This window comes from Vulpes vulpes, chromosome 7 (assembly GCF_048418805.1).
Source record: "Vulpes vulpes isolate BD-2025 chromosome 7, VulVul3, whole genome shotgun sequence".
NCBI classification, from domain to species: Eukaryota; Metazoa; Chordata; class Mammalia; order Carnivora; family Canidae; genus Vulpes; species Vulpes vulpes.
The window spans coordinates 84,766,504-84,791,698 of record NC_132786.1 but is presented as its reverse complement, the minus strand read 5'-3'; the positions used below and the strand labels follow the sequence as shown (position 1 = coordinate 84,791,698).

The 25,195-nt window shown below is 35.9% G+C and overlaps 1 pseudogene; it reads right to left on the bottom strand.

The window, feature by feature from the left end:
- Positions 1–253: 253 nt before the first annotated feature.
- Positions 254–24,364, bottom strand: LOC112923853 (developmental pluripotency-associated protein 4 pseudogene; annotated as a pseudogene).
- Positions 24,365–25,195: the final 831 nt, after the last annotated feature.

The window sequence follows — 25,195 nt, the reverse complement described above, 5'->3', positions numbered from 1 at the left end:
AATGGCAATTTCTGAAATGCTCTTCCAATTTAAAATCTAAGAGCTCCTGCATCTCAACCCATGAAGCCTCAGGCCCCATGGAGGTTGGAGGGTAACATCTGCAATGCACTAGGCTGTGTCCCTGTAACCAGGAAGCCTGCAGGGTGTGAGCAGCCTATAGTCCGACCATCAGTGTCACCACGGAGTTGATTATAGTTCCCTTTGTACCATTGATTATAATCACAGCTGTGTCCCTTTCCCTGCTATCGAAAGCTCATTGGAGGCTTTTCATTAACACCTTATTCCTGCGAACACATTTGGGGCACAGCATATTATCCTCCAGCTGTGGAGGTGGAAAGTTACAAGCGGGGAGCAAGAGGAGGGCGCATACTCTCCCCCGCTTTTCAGGCACCCAAGTTTATCCTGCATGAAATTGCAGGTGAACCCAACCTTCTGTGCCTGCAGGCATACTTCTCCCATGGACCACACACCACTTGGCACCGTGGGCCTCCTGTGGCGATGCCACTGTCTCCATCTTCCCAGCCCTGGCTGCAATTCTGGACCAGGAGGCAAACACGGAATCTGGGGCCGAAGTGGTCACAACAACAGTATTGACCCCCTCCAGGAGAGCATCAGACCCCTCAGGGGGGCAGCCACTTCAGGAGGGTAGGTTCCATCAGAAGGTATCTTTGTTCCAGGACTTTCTAGAGACATTTCCCCCTTGTCCATCAACAACCTTCTTTGTGTCTGGGTGAGAATCTTGGCCTCCTCTGCGGTGACAGGAATGTCCTTCTTTTGATCTGGGTAAGCATATTCGCAGATTCGCTTATATACATCTAATTTCTGGCCTTTGGTGCTCAACTTGAGTTCTTGGCACCAGGCCTGCAGGATGTCTCAGTGAAGCAAGTTGGCTGGTGGCAGTTTCAAAGGTAATGGAGCAACTGGGATTTTCTTCCGAATTCTTACTCTTGTACTCTCTTGTGCTGTCTTTTCTGAACAGGAAGCTTTGCCTTCTTTCATAGATCTCTTCCATTTGGTCCCACTTGCTGAGGTTCCTGGTAACTTTGGTTCACCATACACCCGCTGTTTCTCTTTGGCTTCTTCCGATACAGGTTGGGATTGGCCAGCCAGATAGTCTTCCCCCCACTTCGTGGAGCTCTTTTTGCTTTTTGCTTTTTGCTTTCTCCATATCCAAAGAGAAGTCAAGGTTGACAAAAAGTCTTACTCCTGAAATGGGTCATAATTCTGTTACAAAGACTAGCAGAGACAGAGGGATGTAACGTGGTGGTTGAACCCTCCAGTTTATTTATTCATATTCGAGGCACCAGCTTCTTAATTACCCTCCAGCCATATGTTATGCTTCTAACTAATGGCTGCATCTGTAGAAGAAAACAAACACTTTCCCATAATGTGATAACATTAAATCCTTCTTGTTTTATAAGCAATCAATTGTACGTCCTGGAACTAATTCACACTGATCACAATTTTGTTTTTGTCTAGCCTGTGTTCTGCCTAAAACATGTGACCAGGTGATAAGTTGCAGCCCAGATAATTAAGAACTAGTAACTTAAATACTGAGTTATACCAAGGAATTATAAATGGCTCCAGGAGCATGTGCTGAACAGTTTTGGTTTCTGGTTTCTCTTTTTTAATGTTTCCTTTTTCTTTCTCTCTCAGTCCATTTACAGAAGTTTTGTGTTTCCATTTGAACTTGTCTACTTAGCATAGATTTCAGAGTCAGAATCCGGGGACTCCTAGTCCCTCTTAGCTCTAGAGGTTACTCTCAGGACATGTCAGTTTGCCAGTGTATTTAACAAGGTATGTATTTACCAGCCATCTTGTTACTTAAAGGATTTGAGAGATATTAATCTAAAAGTCTGTGAGGACTATACTGGTCATGAGGGCTTTTGGGGTGTATATTACTGTTTTGTTTCATCTACTTGCTCTGCTATTAGCTTTTCACATGTTAAATAGCGTTTTGGTCTGTTCATCTGCTGCATCAAAATAATGACAGACTCTTCACAGCAATAAAATTAGGAGCTTGAAAAGCATCTGGAAAGTATGTAACACTCTAGATATACAGAGCTTAATCTTCTGATGAAACTGGAAGAGAAATAGTACCTTAGAAATTTTCCTTATTTATTTCATTTTGATTTTTACTTTGTGAAATTGAAGAACTAATCATACTTCATATGTAAGCCAAAATGAAAACCCTCACATATTTATGGATATTGAAGCCTAGCTAATTTTCCTTTTACATTGCTATGTTTATTAAGCAACATGTCAATTTAACTTAACCAACTTTATACAGCAGGTTTCTATGTAGAACGAAGAATTTCAAAATGTGAAAAAGAGCAGTTTCTTCTTCAAAGAGCTTAAGTCATAGAAAAGGATTCATGTAAGTAAATATAACATGTTATATTTCTACCAAAAAACTTAGTTTAGGCCTAAATATTTCATCAGCTAGACTCTATATATTACCAGAGATTTTCTAGTTCTCTGGAGATATCTTAAATTTTATTTTTTGTTTTTTTAAATTGTTTGGAAATATTAATAGAGTATTACTTCAGAATATTGGGATGATTTTCCTGTAACCAAGAACTACTGTAGACTTAAAATATGTCTGTGTGAGTTTTTGATCAAACTAGTAGCCTAAACTGACAGTTTTTTTTAATTTAATGCATTGATAAACTTACCTGGTTGCTATTAACTTCCTGATATCAAAGTGATAGCAATAGCCAAAAATCTGATGAATACTTAGATTGAATTATCCTCCTACTTTAAATACAAAATTTCTCTTCCAAAGTGATAATTCACAACTGAAAGATATATCCTGATTTGACTTTAGCTTCTAAATATATTCTAAGATATGACTTTAATTAGACACTACAAAAATGATTACAGCAGACCAATTATTTTTTAATGTTTTAGGCTAATAAACAGCCACAGCCAATCATACTAATAAATGCTAATGATGGGTTTGTACAAAATGTTTAATGCAGATGATGTCATGGTACATTGTCTATATGATTTTTACCATTATTGCAATATAAAAAATAAGAACCACTTGCACCAGACATTGTTTTAAGTACCTTCCATGAATTAATTTCTATAATATTGTGGTATAGGCAGAATAATAGCCCCTTGAAGATGTCCACATCCTAAATTCCAGAACATGTGAATATGTTATATATATGGCAAAAGGGACTTTGCAGAGGTAATTAAGGTTATGGACCTTAAATAGGGAGATTACTACTGAATTATCCAGATAAACTCAATTTTACTATAATGAGCCCTTAAAACCAGAGAACTTTCTCTGGCTGGAGATCAGAGCGATGTAACAGAAGCAAAAGAAATTCAAGTTTGAGACAGACTCGACCCACTTTTGTTATAGAGGGCCCCTGGCGAGGTGATTTTGAGGAAAGTCTATAGGATCAAAGATTGACTCCCAGCTGACAGTCAATAAGTAAATGAGGACCTCAGTCCTACTACTGCAGAGAACTGAATTGCCCAACAACTTAAATGAGTTCAGACACAGATATATCCCTAGAACCTCCAGAAAGGAACAAAGTCTTGCTGATTTTGCCCTCCTGAGATTCTGTGAAGAGGATTCACTGAGTCATGCTCCATCCAGAACTCTGACCTAGAGAACCATGGGATATAATAAATGGGTGTTCTTTAAGAAGCTAAATTAGTAATAATGTGTTATGTCAACAATACAAGTTTTTGTAGTAGCTTGCAAATTATTATTATTATCCCCATCTTACATGTTAGGAAACTGAGACTTGGAGAAGTTAAATAACATACTCAAGGATACCTGTGGTAAAGCTGGGATTTGGTAGGACAAACGACCCATCATTTGGCAGTGTATTAAGGGTTTGTCGCACCAACAGAATAATCTTTGTAGTAATCAGAAATATATTTTCATTGGAAGAAGATGTAATGTATGAATTGTGACTTTTGCATATAACCCATAACAGTTCATTAATAACAGTATACTAAAGATTATTAGTAAATATACTAATAAATATTAGTACATTTTCCTCAAAAAATATATATGTATATTTTTAAAGATTTTGTTTATTTATTCATAGAGACACAGAGAGAGAGAGGCAGAGGAACAGGCAGAGGGAGAAGCAGGCGCCCTACCCGAAGCCCGTCGTGGGACTTGATCCCGGACACCCCAGGCTGCTGGCGGTGCTAAACCGCCGGGCCACCGGGGCTGCCCTCCTCAAAAAATATTTTAAACTTCATTTGATTTTAGAGATGCAGAATTAGATTGCTTGGCCTATCAAACTAATGAATTAATGACTAAAGAATGAAATCTCCTTACTGAATCAAAAACATAATAACTGAAATAATGGTTTATCACGTTGAAAACCAAAATTAAGTGGATATACAAAGCATACAACAAATTCTTGTCATAGAATTGTTTTAAATGTGGTTGGCCACAGAGTGAGGTTCACTGTTAATTGTTGTAAAGTGAGTGTTTAAATCTGCTTAAATGTCCTGGGTTTTTGGAGTGTAAATTATGTTAAAATTGTCTCTCTACTTTAAAAAGTGACTTGTGAGAATTATGTGCAAATATGAGCACTACAAAAGTAGATCCAGCCGCAACAACAAAACCGAGCACATACTTCTTTTTTTTCTGAACACATACTTCTTAAAGAAAGTATCCTTATAAAATTCAAAATTGTGTAAACTGTGTATCAACAGAAGAGACCACAAAATGATCATTAAAATGCTGTAGAGCATTAAATGAATTTAATAATAAATTAATATGTATTAATAATATTAAGCTCTATAACATGTTATGAATATAAATGATAATAGCATATGGATTAATAGATGATATTGATGAATTAACTAATAAATTAAATGCATTAAAATATGAAGAATTATTTTCTTATAAAATATTTTCAATTGAAAAAAGTACAGTCATGTCAAATAATATTAGTTGTGTTTTATCAATGAAAACAAGAAACTTTGGAAAGATTTTTTTTATCATTTACTGTCAACCAACACTGTTGCTAATACTATATTTTAAAATGTAAACAATTTTTATATTTCCCATAAAGTTACTTGTTCAACATGACTAGAATAGAGATGGTGTATGTCCCACATCTGAAAAGTACAGGACTTTTTATGAAGAGTAGTATTTTGTCATATGGTATCATAGCAGTATACTTAGGATAGCCTTAGAAGTTAGAAATATATTAGAATATTATTGTTAGATTAACATTTTATAATAATTATTAAATAATAAACATTTTATAATATATAATTATAATAAAAATTATAAACTATATGCAAATTTTTAAAAATATAATTTAGTAATAATCATTTGTTACAGCTCTACTCAATTTTTGCATTCTCTATACTTGGCATATCAAAGGACAATGATTACAATCAGTTTTATTGCATTCTGAAAACTTGTGGCTAGCTCATAAAATGGTTCTGACACATTTTAAAAATTACCTTATAAAGTAGAAGTATTTTAAAGTAGTATTTATGATACATTTCAACTATGTTAGCAAGTGTTCAGCTAACTTTAAATTTGAGTGTTTATAGAATAGTTGATGAAATAGAAGTCACTTTTCACTATTTTTTGCAATTCCACTAACAAATGTTAATTTATTTTTATTCTATTATTTTTTGGTGAGGAGCATTATAAGGTGGAAAAATCTATATACAACATGGGGGCAGATTTACTTTTTTTTTTACTTTGAGATTGTTACCATAGTTAACTTTAAATTTATGGCTCTGATAGAGTATTTGAGACATTTAAATTAAATAGAAAAGAGGAAACCTCATTTACCTCTAGACATCCATAAGTTCAGATAGATTGTTGCTAAATTAAAATGGTATGGAGACCTATAATGTTATCACAGTTAGTTTTTATACATGACCTAATGTTAAAATCAGGCAGACAAGAAGCGAAAACAATACAGCTCATGTTGCTAAAAATTAGTCTCAAATTCTGGAGGCTAAAAGACATACGTTGCAAATATATGCATGTTTTATATATCCTATATATAAAGCTACATCTTCTAATAACAACTTAATAATCACACATTTTAACTAAGTGGTATCTGGAAGATACAGACTTTGGATGTATAATTTCAATATCAATATATTTTTACTTTGGTCTAGAATTTGTAACTGTTTCTGTATGCGCTAAAAGTAAGAATGACCTGTCTTCTGACCATGTATTCAAGTGAATGGTATAACATAGATGTGCCTAGAAACCTATAAATAGCATGGATTTGGCAAACTCCACTTGCTGTAAAAAAAAAAAAAAAAGTGGCTTATAGCAATATTAGTCCAATTGTTCCAAAAGGGTTGTAGAGTTCCAAGTGATTTTTTATTTTTTTTATTTTTTATTTTTTTTTAATTTTTTTTTTTTAATTTTATTTATTTATGATAGTCATACAGAGAGAAAGAGAGAGGCAGAGACACAGGCAGAGGGAGAAGCAGGCTCCATGTGCCGGGAGCCTGATGTGGGATTCGATCCCGGGTCTCCAGGATCGCGCCCTGGGCCAAAGGCAGGCGCCAAACCGCTGCGCCACCCAGGGATCCCCCAAGTGATTTTTTAAAATAGAATTACCTCATTCTTAGGTATGCTACCTCTTTTAAGACCAACTTCCAAATTCAAGCTAAATAGAATATCTCTTTAAATAATTCAGTTATTTAGTATTTAGTATTTAGTATTTAGTTCAGCTCTTTTTCTGTAAAGATCTTGGCTTCCTTTAGGTACCACAAATCCTTTAACTTCTCTGTCTTAGGCTTTTAACTCCTAGTCCCTAGTCCTTTGAGAAAAGATAAGGTGATAACATCAGACTTCTTTTCCCTTTTTGTTTTTTTAAAAAAAACATAGTGTAAGTCACATATTGCAACACAAGCATTTGTGTCAAACTTCCTGCAATATGGATTGTTAGTTCCTGGAAGTGGTGATACAGGAAGGTTGTACGCTTCTTCCTTACATGTCTGAAAATCAAGTGCTCCAAAATGTCTAGAATTGGAAATCCAGATAGCAAATATTGGTGTTGCTGTCTTTTTTAATATAATTTTCATTATTTTCTTCCTTTCTAATAAATCCTAATATCTTATGTAATTCTCTGCAATAGATCATCAGTGTATGACAAAACAATTGTGAATGAAATAGAATGGTTTTATGAAAAATAAAAATTCTAGAGGTAGAAGTTAAACTCATGTTTGCAAAGGAAGAAAAGAAAGTCTTACTGAAATTAAATCATATAAGTATATTGGAACTATATTATTTTTGTGAATATCATTTTAAAGTGTTCAAAATTTATCTTTGGAATAAGAATGTCTTGTACCTGCCAATATATTTTTTTGGTAAAATTTATACCTGAAATTATCTGTTGATTTAACGCCTTTATGTTTCACTTGAGCCATCCAAATTATGTTAGTGAAAATTAAGTTACTCTAACATGCAAATTTATTCAGTATTTAATAAGTGCATTCTGCTATCTTTCATATTAAATGATGATATATTGAATGATGAATAGGGATTTTTTTTCCTGTTGAGAAATTACAATTTTTCCCTGAGATACAATTGTTAAAGGTTATCACCTGTCTTTAAGTGTTACAAACCCTCTTTCTGTTTTTAAGATGATAGCCCTTTTAGTATTTTACCATTATATTTTGTCAAGAAATACTCTAAAATATTTTTTTAAAATTTTTTTTTTATTTATGATAGTCACAGAGAGAGAGATAGAGAGGCAGAGACACAGGCAGAGGGAGAAGCAGGCTCCATGCACCGGGAGCCCGACGTGGGATTCGATCCCGTGGCTCCAGGATCGCGCCCTGGGCCAAAGGCAGGCGCCAAACCGCTGCGCCACCCAGGGATCCCCAATTATACAAACTTCCTAGTAATCTTTTAAATAAGTTTCTCTCATTTATACAAAGGTTGCCTTATTTACATGAGATATTAAGACAATTCTCAAAATCTGGAACAGTACTGAATCAGTTATTCTTTTAAAAATATACTAATATAAAAATCTAGAATTTATGATCCTCTGGAAAAAAAAGGGTAGACTATTTGGAAATAGTAGCATTTTTTTCTCTTTTCTTAACTATTTACAAATATTTGATGACTTCAACTCATCTTGAGGTGTATTAGCAATTAGAGAAATTCTAGAATCTCTTAAAGCAGATATTTCATAATCATTCCTTGTCTGGTAGTATCCACATTCGAAATGGTGACCATCACAGAGTTCAGAAATACTGAGTCAACTATGAAACAGATCCGTATGAGTCTATGCATATAAGGAACTAAGAGAACTCCTGGAAGGAAAGTCATTCCAAGAGAAGAAATCTGACATCAAAAGATTGAGAAAGTCTTAGTCACTGAAGGAAAGGGCAAGACTGCATTCACGATGTCCATGTCCCAACTCATATCCTGTAATCCTATAATGGTTAATGTCTGAAGGAGTAAAATGGAAACACCCATTATAGAGTGTAACACAGAAGAGGGAAAGAGGCTTTCTCTCTTTGACCTAAATGTAGACTTTTGTCAACTGCAGGGCTCCAGTGCCTCCACTTGGAGCTGAGCGCAATCTAGGGAGATTGGCATCAGAGAATTTTCACTCTCTGAGCCCTTAGGATACTACAGTGGTGCCTGCAGGAAACTGCTGTGCTTCCACAATGTTGGAAACTCTCATGAAGTAAATGTAGTGATGCTCAGCTTTAGGAAGCCAAAGCAAAAGAGGAAAGTAACAGGAACCCCTCATGGCAGCTGACCCATGGTGTTGGATTTATGGGGACTCACATGAGGCACTCCTGATAAGACATGAGGAGGAAAAGCCAGGGCTGGGTCTTTCATTAGTAGGTTTATTTTTTTTTAAGATTTTATTTATTTATTCATGAGAAACAGAAAGACAGAGAGGCAGAGACACAGGCAGAGGGAGAAGCAGGCTCCATGCAGGGAGCCTGACGTGGGACTCCATCCTCGGTCTCCAGGATCATGCCCTGGACTGAAGGTGGCGCTAAACTGCTAAGCCACCCTGGCTGCCCTCATTAGTAGGTTTAGATGGATTTTACTTATGACCATTCTCTGTGCCTTCCTTGTAATAAATTCTCAGTAACTGTAGATTGAATGGATGATACAAAGGTAACCTGATAATATTCAACAGAAGTGGAAGAAAATCCTAGAATGCAAAAGACCAACTGCAACACTTATTCCATATGATTCTCCATTGGTTTACCTGATCTGTTTATAGGATTTGAACGTTTGAAAGACAAAACTAAAAGGATGCATTTTCAATCATCTGATGGTGGAACAAAACTATCCCATTTTGTAGAATTTAAATATGAATTTTGCCATAGTAAAGTTAAAAAGTTTTAAAAATTAATGTTCATAAAAAAAAAATTAATGTTCATGTTGTGAATGATCTCTTGTTTTTCCATTTTATACCTGAGATGACCTTTTAAAAATCAGGCAGAAATATATATATATATTTTTTTAATCAGTCCTGAATTTAAAAGTCCTGAATTTAAAAATTTTACTTTGTAGTTCCTTTGCTCTGTGACAAAGTTGAACGAATTCTGATGTTTAAAAAAATCATTAAAAAGATGGATATGATGTCAATAATGAAGAAAAATGATGTGTTATCAAAAAATATCAACACTACATGTTTTTTCAACTGCCATGCCAGCTTTTTCAGCCCTACAGGAATAATCCCTGATGAAATAAATTAATTGATGTGCATTTTTGTTTAAAGCCTAATTAGTTTTTGTACATGTGGGAAAGCTCATATTGAAGAATTATATTTGATTATATCACTTTCTTGCTTCAGATCCCTTTGTGGCTCCCTACTACCACCTGTTGTAAGATGGTTTCCTCAGTTTAACAGACTTGGAAATTATGTCCCTAAGCAGCAGTTTTACTCAGGAACAATTTTAGGACCCATGCTGATGCAGAGGAAGGAAAAAATAACAGAATTAAGCAGAGGGAGAAGTGAAACTGAGAAGCTGCCTCAGGGGGGCCTCAGCTAAGGAGTTTTGAGGTTGAAATAATACTTTTGAGTTGTGCTCAGGTGGGGTCAAGGAACTAGGCCTTATCCACTCATTCAATCAATCATTGAATGTGGGACAATATGGGAAAGAGGCATGACCTTGGACAAAATGGCTTTTTTCCAGGTGGGGCAATCCCATGAGGGGGGCCAACAATGGATTGCTGAGGGCTTTCTGTTGGCAGCTCTTCCAGCAGTGGAGGAAGTTAAGTCATTTTTTCTTCAAGGGGGAACTGGGCTGCACACTACAGCAGCTATACACCACCTAATAGGATAAGATCATAATTCATTAACATAGTTCACAATCCCAGGTCAGATCCAACCAATATTTCTAGATTCATTCTCTGCTATTTATCCTACCTCTACCCTGAGTGCCAGTCAACTCCCCTGCTCTTATATGCCTCTATGCTGTTGAAAACAATAACCCAGGCATTCTCTCTTCTCACACTTCAAGACCATATATACTCCCTTAATCAGAATTAATGCTTTTTCTGTGCTTATACCATTAGCATTTATATCATATTATTATTATCTATATACTTATGAAATCCTCAAAGGAAAACAGCAGCTTTTCATTCATGTTGTACAACCAATACTTAACACAGAGCCAAGTACACAAAGGTCCTATAAACACTGAGTGACCAAGTGAATAATGAATGAGCAATAATTTGCCAGATCAGAGGGTAGGCAGATGTCATTTATTCCTTTCATAGAAACTGATATCTTATTAAACATGTTCAATTTATTAAGATCAGAAATCAAATCTAATAAAACAACATTTACTCCAGGCCTGGTATGTATCAGAAGCTGTTTGGATTTGTGGAAAATGCAAATAAATGAGAGATATATCCCTTGTCTTTAAGGACCCTATCATCTTTTTTGAAGAGGTAGAAAACAAAAATTAAGGAATTAAATGGCATTACATAAAATAGTCTTCAATATAAAAACACATGAGAGATCATGGAGAACTCAACTATTTAAAGATTTATCTATTTTCTAGAGAGAGAGAGCATGGAGGGGAGGAGTAGAGGAAGAGAGAGAGAGAGAGAGAGAGAGAGAATCTCAGGCAGATTCCACGCTAAGCACAGAGCCCAACACTGGGCTTGATCTCATGACCCCCAAGATCACAACCTGAGCCAAAACCAAGAGTCAGACGCTTAACCTACAATGCCACCCAGGTGCCTCTTGGACAGCTCACCTATTATAACTAGGTATGTTACAGAAAGTTATTTAAGTTTTTTGTCTATAATTCTGTACACATCTTTCCAGGAAACAGTATCTGACATATTAATCAATTTCCCTAGACAGCCTATATAATTATGTTTATTAAAATAAGCCTTGGTACTAACAGTGATCTATAATGTAGTAGCACTTACCGTAGTATTTTTATTTGTATATCACATTCAATTAATTGATTAATATGTTTAAATATTCAATAAATATTTTTATGAGCATTCACTACATGCCAGGCAGTGGGGTATAGCTGTGAGCAACTCCAATAAGTTCCTTATCCTCATGCAACACTTCTGGGCAAAGGAGATGCTGAAGCAGAGCTCATAATCAAGGGAGATAGTGTTATGAATGGGAACTGAACATGCTATGGTAGCCCTCAGCAAGGGGCTGGGACTTCTTATATAAGGCAGAGTTAAATTGAGGATTTAAGGTCAAGTTAGGTATAAACTAGAGCTTAGAGGGAAGAAGGAGGAAGGGTAGGTTCTAAGTAGAGGGAAGATCATGCGTAAGGGTCAAGACACGGGAGGAAATATGCATATAGAGCCTATTTGAGTAGCAAATAAGCCTGCAATATGGCTAGAGTACTGGAGATGAAGCGACAAAAAGCTACATGTTCAAGAGATATATAAAGGTTACATCGTGGCAAGCTTTGTAATGAGATTGGTCTTTGTCTTAAATGTCACGGAGAGTCAAGAGAAATACTCTCAGATTTGCATTTGTAGATACTCTGGAAGCAGTGCAGGAGAGGGGCTGAAAGGGTCAGAAGTGACAGCAGGGAGGTAGGTGGCTAATACCACCAATGAAATTGCACAGTAGCCTGGCCTAAGATGTTGGCAATGGAGACAGACTGGAGGAGGACAGCAGCAAGTCTGTAGAATGAATGATGATTTGAGGTTGATGAACTGTGGGAAGGGAGAAAGAGGAGCTGGAGATGCCCAGGACCCTCTAAATTCCGATAAAGTATGCCTGCAGCATACCTGCTTCCTCACCTGATTCAGGCAGTATGAAAAGGGGTTTGATTCTGTTCCTGTCTGGCCTCTGGCCACAGCACAGGAAAGGAGGCCCTGGGCTGGTAGCCTCAGCAGAGGCAAGGGTAGAAAGTGAGCCGCTGTAAGCAAAGCAGCCTGAAGGAACAGAGTGAGTCTGGGGGTCTGGTCTGTACCCAGAAAGGAGAATTCCTGGTGATGCCAGAACAGAAAACACAAAAAGAGGGAGGGAGGGAGAGAGAGAGAGAAAGAAAGGAAGTAAGTAAAACAGAGGAGAGGAGAAGAAAAAGAGGAGAGGAAAAGAGAGGAGAGGGGCAAAAAAGAAAAAAGCTCCTGACATCTGGAACTGATCTGATTTTCACAGGTAGACCTTAATGTTGTTATAAGCTGGTCTTATATTCAGTCAGGTCATTTTATTCTCCTGTTGGACATGAACAGTCTCCAACCTCAGATGAGGTGACCCTGAGACAACGATAAAATGAAACAGAGAAAGACCACTTCATAATTTTGTCTAAGCACAGACAAAAAACATGGTTATTGTGTTACCCACAAAACATCGAAACATAGAAAAGCTCTCTTTTTCCAATAGCTTCCAGTCTAGAGTAAACTTTCCTTCCTTATACCTGCTCTCAAATCATTCAATACAAGCCCAAATCTGCTAACAGACTCTTTGTAACTCCCTCTTACTGAGGCTCCCTATGGTTCCCCATGCTGTGTGACTTTCCCACTGCAATGAGTAATAAACCCAACTTTAACAAGTTGGTTCCTGGTGGTCTTTGGCTAAAGGCGTTGACAGTGAGAAGTTAGGAATTCATAAATTTTCAACTGCTTGCCTAAACATGATGCACCAGCATTTTAGTACAGTACAATGGGACATCATGGGCACATAAATAAACATTTGCTAGACAAACAAGCAAACATTTACAGAAATGAAGAAAAGACCACTGCAATAATCCACCTGCTTACAATCCTTTCTGATCATTCTCTTGGTCTCAAATTTTTATCTCATCCTACACTGAAAAAGAAAACAGGGAAAAAATTAAAACAAAAACAAAAGCACAAGTCCCAGAGGGTTTATGAGTAATGCTACTTCAGTCACGACAGTCTTTATTTATTTTTTCCTTTGCTTTGATTTTGCTCAGGGAACTTTTAGCTTTACTCATCTTTAATTACCTTAATTTCATGCTTAACTCTGGCACAGAAGAGATCTGTTTGTAATTTCAGATGAGAGAAAATGAAATTCCCCTCAGCAAAGTCAAATTTTAAAATTCAAGAGGAAGAACAATATGCCAGCTCACAAAAAGTATCAACTTTACATTTCAAGGTAATTCAGTGGTGATGCAGTATTAAAGAGCTCAAGTTCTGTTTTGAAAACAAAACAAAGCAAAATAAAATCCAACAGAAAGAGAGAGAGAGAGAGAGAGAGATCCATTTGTTTCTCTCTCTCTTTTTTTTTATTATGGTAAGAACATCTGACATGAAAGCTACTCTCTCAACAAACTTTTTACTGTGCCATATAGTATTACGAAGCACTATAGTCAGAGAGTTGTATCATTGATCTCTAGGATTTAATCACAACTGGAACCTTATTCCTGTTGAACCACAACACCTCCTGTTCTCCCCCCTACCACCCACTAACTCTGGCCACCATCATCCTACTCTCTGTCCCTATGAGTTTGCCCATTTTAGGTTCTGCATGTGAGTGAGACCACACAGTATTTGTCCTGTGACTGGGTTATTTCCCTTAGCACAGTGTCCTCTAATTCATCTACATTGTCACAAATGGCAGGATTTCCTTCTTTTTTAAAGGCTACATAATATTCCATTGTATGTATACACCACATTTTCTTTATCTACTCATTTGTTTACAGACACCTAGGTGGTTTCCACTTCTTGGCTACTGTGAATAATGCTGCAATGAACATGCAAGTGCAGATACCTCTTTTAGAGCCTGATTTCAACTCTTCTGGAGACCTAGAAGTGGGATTGCTGGATCACATAGTAGTTCCTATTTTTAGTTGTTCAAATCACCTCTGTACTGTTTTTCCGTAGTGGCTGCACCAGTTTACATTCCCACCAACAGTGCACATGGGTTGCACTTTCCCTCCTATCCTTGTCAACATTTTTTTTAAATAATAGCTACGCTAACAGGAATGAGGTAATATTTCATTGTGGTTTTGATTTTCATTTCCTTATGATTAGTGATCATCTTTTCGTAGACCTGTTAGCCATTTGTATGTCTTCCTTGGAGAAATGTCTGCTCAAATCCTTTGCCCATTTTTAAATCAGTCACTAACTGGCTGATTACTATTGAGTTAGAGGAGTTTCTTATATATTTTGGATATTGATCCCTTAATAGCTATAAGGTTTGCAAATATGTTCTCCCATTCCATGGGTTGTCTTTTCATTTTGTTTCTTTCCCCTTATGTTGTGCAGAAGCTTTTACTATCTCTAGAAAGTTATTCAGGAGATCTTAATATTTTTATTTTTATTAATATTTTTCTTTAGTTTCTTGTATTTTTCAAATATTCAAAAAAGAACAAGATTCTTTTTGTAATTAAAAAGAAAATAATAATAATTCATAGTAATTAATACAAACCAACTCATGAAGCTAAGTAGAATGGAAAATGTGGTAATAGTGTAAGCCTTGATAAAGGTTATTAGAGGGAAAGGGGGAGATTTGGACTTACCATATATGGTTGTGTATATAAATCATGTTCACCAAGACCCTCCCTTTCTCTACAGTTTATTTCCTGGTAATTAAGCCAACAGCTCAAAGACTAGAAACCACCTCCTGAAGCTTTTGATAAATTTCAGTTTGCCAACTTAATTTTCTGAGTTTGAGGAAGGAAGTAATGAGAAAATGGAAATATGCAAAAAGTTACCAACTCTCGTGCATTATGGATGATAACATTTAGCAGTTTCTAGGAGAGGCAAATACAGAGATCGTATTTTGCATTTTTAATATACTTCCTATATTTGTTGAAAAAACTAGTATAAACAGATGCATCTCCCTAATGAGGGTGCTACAACTGATACTCCTCTTTACTGTAAAAAATCCAAAATTTTATGAAGAACACAGAAAACATAGCTGAGGGCAGAGACATGAGTTTTTTTGTTTTGTTTTGTTTTAGAACCATAGCTAAGTTTCTCTTTCATTACTGATATATGGGTCAGATTAGGACTGTGATATTGATGAATAACATAACAAATAAAATAATGCCTAGCCTGCATGGAATAGAGGATGTCACTGTAGGGCTGCAGGCTTTGTAATTCAAAATTGGAGATAATGTAGGGCACAGTGATATTCATTTTGTAAGAAAAACAGCAAAATAATGACATCCTAATTGGAACATGTCTGCATTCTATTCCTGTGCTTTTCTATGTATTTTGTCAGTGATTTTTCCACCATATTTTCTAGCTATACAACAACTCAACCTCAAATTCTCAAAACTCCTTTTTATCTTCTTTAAATATTTATGTAGCATTCAGCACTTTTTGGAAAGCTATGAGTCTATATCAAACAAATAGAGGGTTGTAAGCTAAAAGTCTGGAAACCACTGTCCAGGGGGATCAATTCAAAAAGTAATATGTCTTTATATAAATTGGAAAAGCAACACGACTAACTCGTTATTGCAGGCCAAAGTGATGTTGATGTCAGACCACAGAAAATCTTAAGGGTGAAGGGGGATTACAGAGGCACAGATGCAGTGAATCATCCATATTCAAATGAAAGCTTCTAACTTATGTGTAACTAATACTTTTTGAGAAGGTGGAAAGAGGTTTGGGGATTTTTTTGTAGCTTCTGCCCATTCAATGTTCTCTGCAACCATCTGCCAGTAAATAGTGATTAATTCTCCTTGACATGGGTATCACAACTCGATGAGAGTTATGAAATGATACACAGCAAAGTGAAAAGATAACTATAAGAATTAATAAATAATCCAATTCCAAAGCTGAAATAAAGTTGAAGATGTTGTTAAGTTTCTAATCTGATACAATCAAAATCTAGACTTTCACTTATTTCGCTCTACCAAGAATGGTGTTATCTTTGTTGTGAGTTATTTCTGCAAAACCCAAATAGACTGGGTGTGTGAAACCAATGACTCTCTCTAGGAGCTGTGTACATTGACTAAAATACTTGTAAGTTGAAGGACCTTATGGTAGAGGACACTGATTATGGTGGTGGAGGGGAGAGCATGTCTATGAAAGAATTCACCGTAAAAGGAGATGTCTGGTACAAGAAGCCAGACCCAGAAGCAGAGGTTCTAAAGTGAGGATTGTTCCAAGTGTTATGAAGTTATTGGTGTCTGAGTAGATCACACCTTGGCATGTGGCTGTATGTGTGTTCTGGAGGTGGGGGTGAGTATGTGTAAATCAACAAAGTGTAACACCTCAACATGGAGACTAGTGCCCAGGAAAATTGCACACTTCATCTGCTTATGCTGGGTATAGGAATACGAGTCTATTACTTACACAGGTAATGAGGCAGAGCAGAAGTGGAATGGGAGGAGGTGTCTTTCCAATTCCGAGCTCTATCTATAGGGAGGGGGCAATCTTTGACAAAGGACTATATGCAGATAACATTTAGCACCATTATATCCATACTATGAAGACACCATAAAACAAAATTGTACTTTACCAATTAATTTACTTTATGCATGATAATATTGAACAACACATAGTTTCTCATATTAACCTCATTTCTTCCAAAAGACTACATGTGACACATAGATACAAATTTCAGAAAAATAATAAAACACTCCATGTAACCAACACCTCCCTTAAGAAATGGAATATACCAAATATAGTGTTTTCTTGCTTTACTTTTATTTTATAGTATAAGTATGATATCAAACAGGATATGTTCTTCTCTATTTGTAGACTATACTAAGAGGGTGAGTACTTCATCAAAGAGTTGTTAAACACTCAGAAGGGATGGAAAATTGTTTCTGAGAAGGACATGATGATTTCCATTCCCACCAGTACTCCAAGGGTATTCTTGTTGCCCCACATATTTTCCAACAGGGGCTACTGTGAGATTTTTTTTGTTGTTGTTTTCCTGGTTTGTTGGAGGTGAAATGGCATTTTACTATAACTTTATTTCGCTTCTCCTTGACTACTAATATAATTAAGCATCTTTTAATTTGCTTATGAAGCATTCATGTTTCCTCTTCCATGAACGGCCTTTGTTTTTTCTCTTGGTTTGACTTTTTATGGTTGATTTATAGAAGACTTTGCTATGTTCAGATTGAAGTTTTTGACAGTTATACATTTTGCAAATAACTTTCTCCTTATAGGAGGCTTATGTTTTTATTCTCCTTATGGGGTCTTTGTTAATAATCAATTCCAAATACAAATTTTGACATATTTTTCAATCTTTTCCTTTATGCTCTGTGCTTTTTAAAAAGGTCTTAATGAAATCTTTCTGTGAGTCACAGTCATAAAGATATTTTCCTGTATTGTCTTGTAAACCGTTTAGAGTTTTGCTTTCCACATTAGATCCATCTGGAACTGAATTTGGTGCATGGTGTGCATCATAGTCCTAGTTCATTTTTTCTCCATCTGCAAAACCAATTTATTAAGCAGTCCATCTTCCCTCCACTGATCTGTCAAGACAAATACCAAACTTCACATGCTTGTTGTTCTGTTTTGGGACTCTCTTGTTTCATTGCTTTATTTCATATGCCAATATGGCACTGTCTAAATTATTAGATCTTTATAAGAATTATTGCCTCATAGCACTAGTCCTGTCTTTCTTTGAGATACAGTTTCCCTCCAATATTTTTAACTTCACATTGAGATGTCATTATGATTATTATTTTATACAGTCAATGTTGTTTAGTCTTCTTAGCTTTACCAGTTTTTGATCACCATTATCTCTTGAATTTCAGACTTTGAAATTCATTTTCCTCTTCCTGAAGTATGATTTTAAAATTTATTTTAATGAAGGTTTGTTATTGGCAAATTCTGTTTTAATTGTTGCTACTAATGTTTGGAAGCATCTTTATTCTGTCCTGATTCCAAATAAAAACAATTATTTTTCTGGGTATTCAATTTGAGGATGACAATTATTTTCTCTCAAGACTTTAAAGATTTTTTTATATTTCCCCAGTTTTATAATTAAAGACACAATGTAAGTTTAACTGTCATTCTTGTAGGTAATTTGGAATCATTTAGAATTCATCTTACCATGGGCTTTTTGGTCCTATAATTACTATGGATTCCAACTCCAAGTTTGTATGGGGACTGTCTACAATTACATGGTTAGGCATTGTCCATGGATAGACATTTGTCTATCCATCTATCTACTTCACCTAGAGCCAAAAGTAAGGTAAGTATGTTTCATTTTTGCCTCAACTTTACCAGTTTTTTGCCTGCTGATTTCCAATGAGAGTGCCACTTTTTTTTTTTACAATTTTGGTCTCCAATGTAGCCGGTGGGTTTGACTTGTCTTTTGCATGCATAGACTTCCAAAACCCTAGCTTCTCAACCACAAAGGAATTTTCAGATACCTCCATAATAAACACTTGCTCCAATGCTTATTTATCTTTCCAAATTCATGATTCCTTACAGCTCTGGTCTCTAGTGATTTTCCCTAACTTTCCCAAAAGCTCAGCCATGCTTTTAAAAAGATGCTGTTTACGTTTTATCAAGCACTTCAGGTATTCTATGCAGGGAATGTTTCTTCAGATAAACAAATCAAATGTATTGTGGGAAGCAGAAAACTCAGGCATTTTCAAACTCTTCTTTAGTATCCTTCAATACTTCTTTCAATTCAATATCCTCAACTCTTCTCCATTTAGGAGATGGTCAGCTTCTGTGTCAGTTCTGGGCCCGCAGGCACCCAGATTCTGCTGACACCTCAATTCAGTACCAATTCAGCATCCCACCTACTAGTCTTCCGACTATTAAACATCTTTACAACTGTTTGCATTGTTTGAAATTTGTCCACTGACCTCTGCATTGTCCTACTTTTTTTCCCCTTGGATTTCTTTATCTCACATCTTCTTTTGACTTTGAGTGTGATTGTTGGAATCATCAGGTGAAGATCAAAATACTGCCCTAATACATCCTTGGCTCAACAGAGGGAAAATGTATTAAAAAATGTAAACATAGAATGTGTCTTTCTGAATTCTACCTGGAAGAAGATAAAGTATAAATATTTGGAGTACAGTAGGAAATGGGCTTATATTGTTTTTGTTCTGCACCTTTTTGAAATAGCACCAGTTTTAGAGAATGTTTTCCCCACCTTCCTGTCAGGCCTCTAATTGTGCCACCATCAAGGACTGGCTGAGTAATGACAAAAAAGTAATAGCACAGAAGACAGAACATGAAGCTTCCAAAAGGAGTGGAGATGTGCTAATAAGCAGTAGCTGAGGATATATCCGACTATACACACACAGGCAGAGCTATATAAAACAAAAGCAGTACAACCACAGGATAAGCTCTACAAAGCAGAGATTTTTGGTGGTTTTATTTCTAGTTCCTAGCACATAGTAGGTACTCAATAAACATTTGTTGAAGGAATACATGATAATAATATTCAATTTGAACTTAGGAGGTTGATCTGTTTTCATACTTTGCTCCAAATATATCGTAAAATATAATAATAATATCACAATATGACATCAAAGTAGGAATTAACCAGTTTATTTAGATTCACTTTTATTTTTTAAAGATTTTATTTATTTATTTATTTATTTATTTATTTATTTATTATTTATTTATTTATTGTAGAAAGAGGGAGAGAGAGAGTGTGCACGTGCAGTGAGGTAAGGGTAGAGGGAGAGGAAGAGTGTTAAGTGGACTCACTGAGCTTGGATCCCCAGGTGGGGCTCAATCTTCCTACCTGAGATCATGACCCTAAGATCACAACCTGAGCCGAAGCCAATAATCAGCCACTTAACTGTACCACCCGGGCACCCCTAGTTAGGTTCACTTTTAAAGCTTACTTTGTACAAAGAACATTGAGAAGTTAATAATGTATTATATCCTTGTTTTTCTGCATTATCCATGCCTGAAGTGAGCATAGTCATTGAGGCTATGCTACTCGAAACAGACATTAATATTTATGTGGTAGCAGCTACCACAAGAGCAGACATAGTACTCCAGGGAAATAATTCACTTCCTTCGGATCAGCCTTGCATCCCGATCCTCATCAGTGAAGAAATGCCCCGGAATATCTCATTTGTTAATCACCACTCAAAACCCCTCACACTTCTCTCCCTCTTATTCCCAGTTTTCTATTATTTTTGCAAGGGTTACCATCACCCTAACCTTTAAGTAAGGCAGGTGCTAATGAATGTATTATTATTTTTTAATCAGCTGAAAATGTTATCATGAAGTGTACATGTAACTTCCTTTATATAGTAGATGTTTGTAGAAAGTGGGCTACAATGATAGGTTATTAAGTATATGTAAGCTGAGTAATTACGCTTTTTTTTTTAAGATTTTATTTATTTATTCACAAGAGACACAGAGAGAGAGGCAGAGACATAGGCAGAGGGAGAAGCAGGCTCCCCTAAGGAGCCTGATGAGGATCCTGGGATCATGACCTGAGCCAAAGACACTCAACCACTGAGCCACCCAGGTGGCATGTTTTAAGTGTGTTAGAGGAGGCTGCTTTGTAAAAAAAAACCGCATAGTGAGTTTTGGTAAATTTTAAAATAGACCTATAGAGGTATTTAGAACAGAATCACCATCTACTTTTAAAAACCTGAATTTTCATGCTTTGGAATTACCTAAAGCAGGGATATGTCTATAAAATAAACTTAAGAGTTTTTTGTTTTTAGGAATAGCATTCCTGTGTGTGTCATTTAAACAAGTGTTTAATCTTGTTAAACAATATTCTCAAAAGAAACTCAGAAGAATCTTGGATTCATAACCTGGTTCATGTGATTCTAGGACAGGATCCTCAATTCAGATGCTTCTTGGAGTCAGATGGATAAAATAAGTAAGTAGGCTACTTGTTATACAATAAGGAGTATTTCAGACTGTGGCAAACCAAAAAGTGTATGGTCTAGCTCAAGATTTCCTGTCAACTCTTGCCTTATGAAAAAGTTGGCAACTATCAGAAAAACAGAAACCAGAATTCAATGTGAATTTTCCTTTGTATAAAGCATTAACAAACAAAATCACAACATGGCAAAGATATGATCAAGCCATTTGCAGAAGAGGAGACCCAAAAGGACAATAAGCTTTTGAAAAAGTGAATTTGAACAAGAAAAAAAACATTAAAACAACAATAAGATGTCACTTGGTCCCATCAGATTTAAGGATCCAGCAAAGGGAGCTCTCATTGCCAAGGAATCCAGCAAAGGGAGCTCTCATTTATTTCTAGGAGCAGTATAAATTGACATAATCACTTTGAAGAGGATTTGGTGATATTCAGTTAGATGAAAAATGTACATACTATATGACCAGCAATTCCACTTCTGGATTTATATGCTAGATCAAACCACACACATTGGTACATTAAAGATGGTACATGAATATTTGCAGCACCATTGTTGAAAATAGCAAAACCTGGAAACAGCCCTAACTACCCTGCATTAAATGTTTGGAAAAATATGCTACAACACATTCTTACAATGGAATATTTTAAAAATATGCTACTAAGCAAACACAAATCAAGAGGTATAGAAGGCAATGTATAGGTTGTACAGAAAAGCTTAAAAACCTGGAAATAAAAAAAATAAAAAATAAATAAAAAATTTTAAAAAATTAAAAAAAACCTGGAAATATATATATTAATATGTAATATATGTATTTATGTAGAGAACAGTATAAACAATATATATTAATATGTAACATACTATAACATATATACATATTAATTATAACATACAACATATTAATATATGTTATATATTAATATATAATATATATATTTATGTAAAGAACAAAGGCAAAAGAAACATAGAAAAAAATTTAAAATTCATATAACTTACAGTCCATTGACAAGTCCTTGAGACAGCCAGGGTGACCTTCCAGGAACTCAACTGCCTCAATGTTAATGCTTTGCTAGAGGCAAAAGGCAACTTTAGCTTGACATGAGCCAGACTCCAGGATCCTATAAGCCTTCTTTTACATATGGAAATCCCTTTGGAAGTTCCCTTTATGTCTACCTTCCCCAGGATCTATGCTAGCAATCATCCTCTAAAGATACAGTTCACTGATAGACATGTGAAGGATCTCATAACTAAGGTTTCACTAGACAGTAGTAATGACCTTATCCCAACAATAGCTAGCCCCCTTAAGGTCCTGGAATCTTGCTTCCAAATTCCTTAGAGACCCTCCATTATCCCTGACCTCCATTATCCTCCCAACTGGAAAGTATGCAATCAGTCACCCATCACAACCTCAGGGCAGCTCTTTCTGCCCACAGGTCCTGTCCTGGTGCTTTATTAAAACCAATCTTTTGCACCGAAGATGTCTCAAGAGTTCTTTCTTGACCCTTTGCTCCTGAACCCCAACGTTTCCCATCCTATAGTATGTACTGAAGGGAAGGAAAAATTCTGCCTCTATCCTCAAGGTCTTCTAGTTGGACTAAGGTTTAAATTTACATGAAACACATTAACAGGAGAAAAAAAATCAAAGTTTTGTTACATGCACATGGAGGTTCAACAATAAAACCGAGACCTTAGAGAAATGACCAAGGCAGGCAGTTTTTATACAGTTTAGACAAAGAGACAAGAAATCTGTGAGGAATTGAGAGGACAAAGAAAATTCTGGGAGCTTCCATTAGTAAGGAATGCTGAACAGAATTTGGACTGGGGAAGTAAAAAGTAACATGGTTATAGAGGCTTCTCAGCTCTAAATTTCCCATCTCTGGTGATAAGGATGTCTCTTTACCTCCTGGTACAGGAATGGTACCTTTCACATGGGAGATCTATTTCCTGTTTTAGGTGGAGAGAAGAAGGTCTGAGTGTTCTTTCACAGGCTCTCTTAAGTAATTTTTAGTTAATCAATATGCCAAAGTGGTACATTTTAGGGCAGCGTGCTCTTTGCCCCTACAGAATACACACATATTTAGAATTATTTACATATATTTACAAGAATTATTTACATATATTTACATGTGAAATATGCATGATAATAAAAACATTAGCTTCAAAGGAGGGGTGGTGACTTTGGAAGGGAGAGACAATGGAATGGAGGCAGAAGGGTGTGTGAAGGTATCTACATTAGCTTTAGTGTTACAATCCACAAAAAAACATAAAGATTAAATAAAGTAGAAAGATCTATATGAATTTTCACTATATATTTTTTTCTTTTTTATTTAAATTCAGTTTAGTTAACATATAGTGTATTATTAGTTTCAAAGGTAGAATTTAGTGATTCATCAGTTGCATATAATACCCAGTGCTCATTTCATCAAGTGCTTTCCTCAATGCTTATCACCCAATTACTGCATTCCCCTCTCCCCTCCAGCAACCCTCAGTTTGTTTCCTGCAGTTAAAAGTCTTTTATAGTTTTTTATCTTATTTTATTTTTCCTTCCCTTCCTCTATGTTCATTTGTTTTGTTTCTTAAATTCTACATATGAGTGAAATCATACTGTATTTGTCTTTCTCTGACTTACTTCGCTTAGCATAATACCCTCATTTCATCCATGTCATTGCAAATGGCAAGATTTCATTCTATTGATGGCTGAGTAATATTCTATTGGATATCTTCTTTATCCGTGTATCTGTCAATGGACATCTGGACTCTCCATATTTTGGCTATTGTGAACATTGCTATAAACAAATTCTATTTTTCTAAGATTTTATTTATTTATTTGAGAGAGAGAGAGAAGGCATGAGGAGGGGAAGGGGGGAGGGGCAGAAGGACAAGCAGACTCTGCACTGAGTGTGAGCCTGAGTCATGGCTCAATCCTGGGACCCTGAGGTCACAACCTGAGCTTAAATCAGATACTTAATCAACTGAACCATCCAGGCACCCCATCATATTCTCTCTATTCTAAATAAGTCTAATGAAATATTTCATTAAAAATACTTATACAAGTGAGCCACCCTGCTCAAACACAAGAGAGCATATTTTAAATCTGCAACTACACTGGCTATACCTTTGTAGTCACTTTTGCTGATTCTTCTTCAACTTTTGGATCTGTCACCATTTCCATTCTCTGGATCTTTGACCTGGGATATCATTATTTCTCTGTCTATACTAGTATCTTATGTATTTCCATCTCTTCTCCTGGACTCAAAAGCCATCTATATGCTGATGACTCTTAGATTTATATCTGGCCAGAATTTCTCCCCCTAAATTCCAGACTCAATTATCCAATTGTATACTTAACATCTCCACTTGTATGTGTGTTACACATCTCAAATCATCCATTACCCAACTTCTAGCTCTCACCCTCAAGCCTGCTTTCTGCAGCCTTTCTCATTTCAGTAAAAAGCAATTCCATTCTCCTGGTTTCTCACATCCCAAATCATGCAATTCACTTAAAATTCTCTTTCTCTTATATCTCATATCCAGTCAGCAAGTTATATGTATGATACAACCTTCAAAATATATTCAGAATCTGGCCACTTCCACTGCTAATATCAACTTTTAGCTTGCTACAACGGTAGCTCTGATTACTTCTTCTTTGGTACCTCTTCAATCTATTCTTAGCAAGGCAAACTTTAAAAAAAATTAAAATATATGAAAATGTAAAGTAAGTATGTTACAACTTGACTTAAACTCTTTTTTTTTCAGGTGTTTATACCCGCTTTATTCATAATTGCCAAAAATTGGGGAGATAAAAACAGATGTGTTTCAGTAAGTGAATGAATGAATTGTGGCACATCCAGACAATAGAATATTATTCAAAACTAAAAACAAATGACCACGTAAGCCAGGAAAAGAAATGGAGGAAACTTAAATGCATATTGCTAAGTGAAAGAAGCCCATCTGGAAAGATTACACAGTATATGATTCCATCTATATGATATTTTGAAAAAGG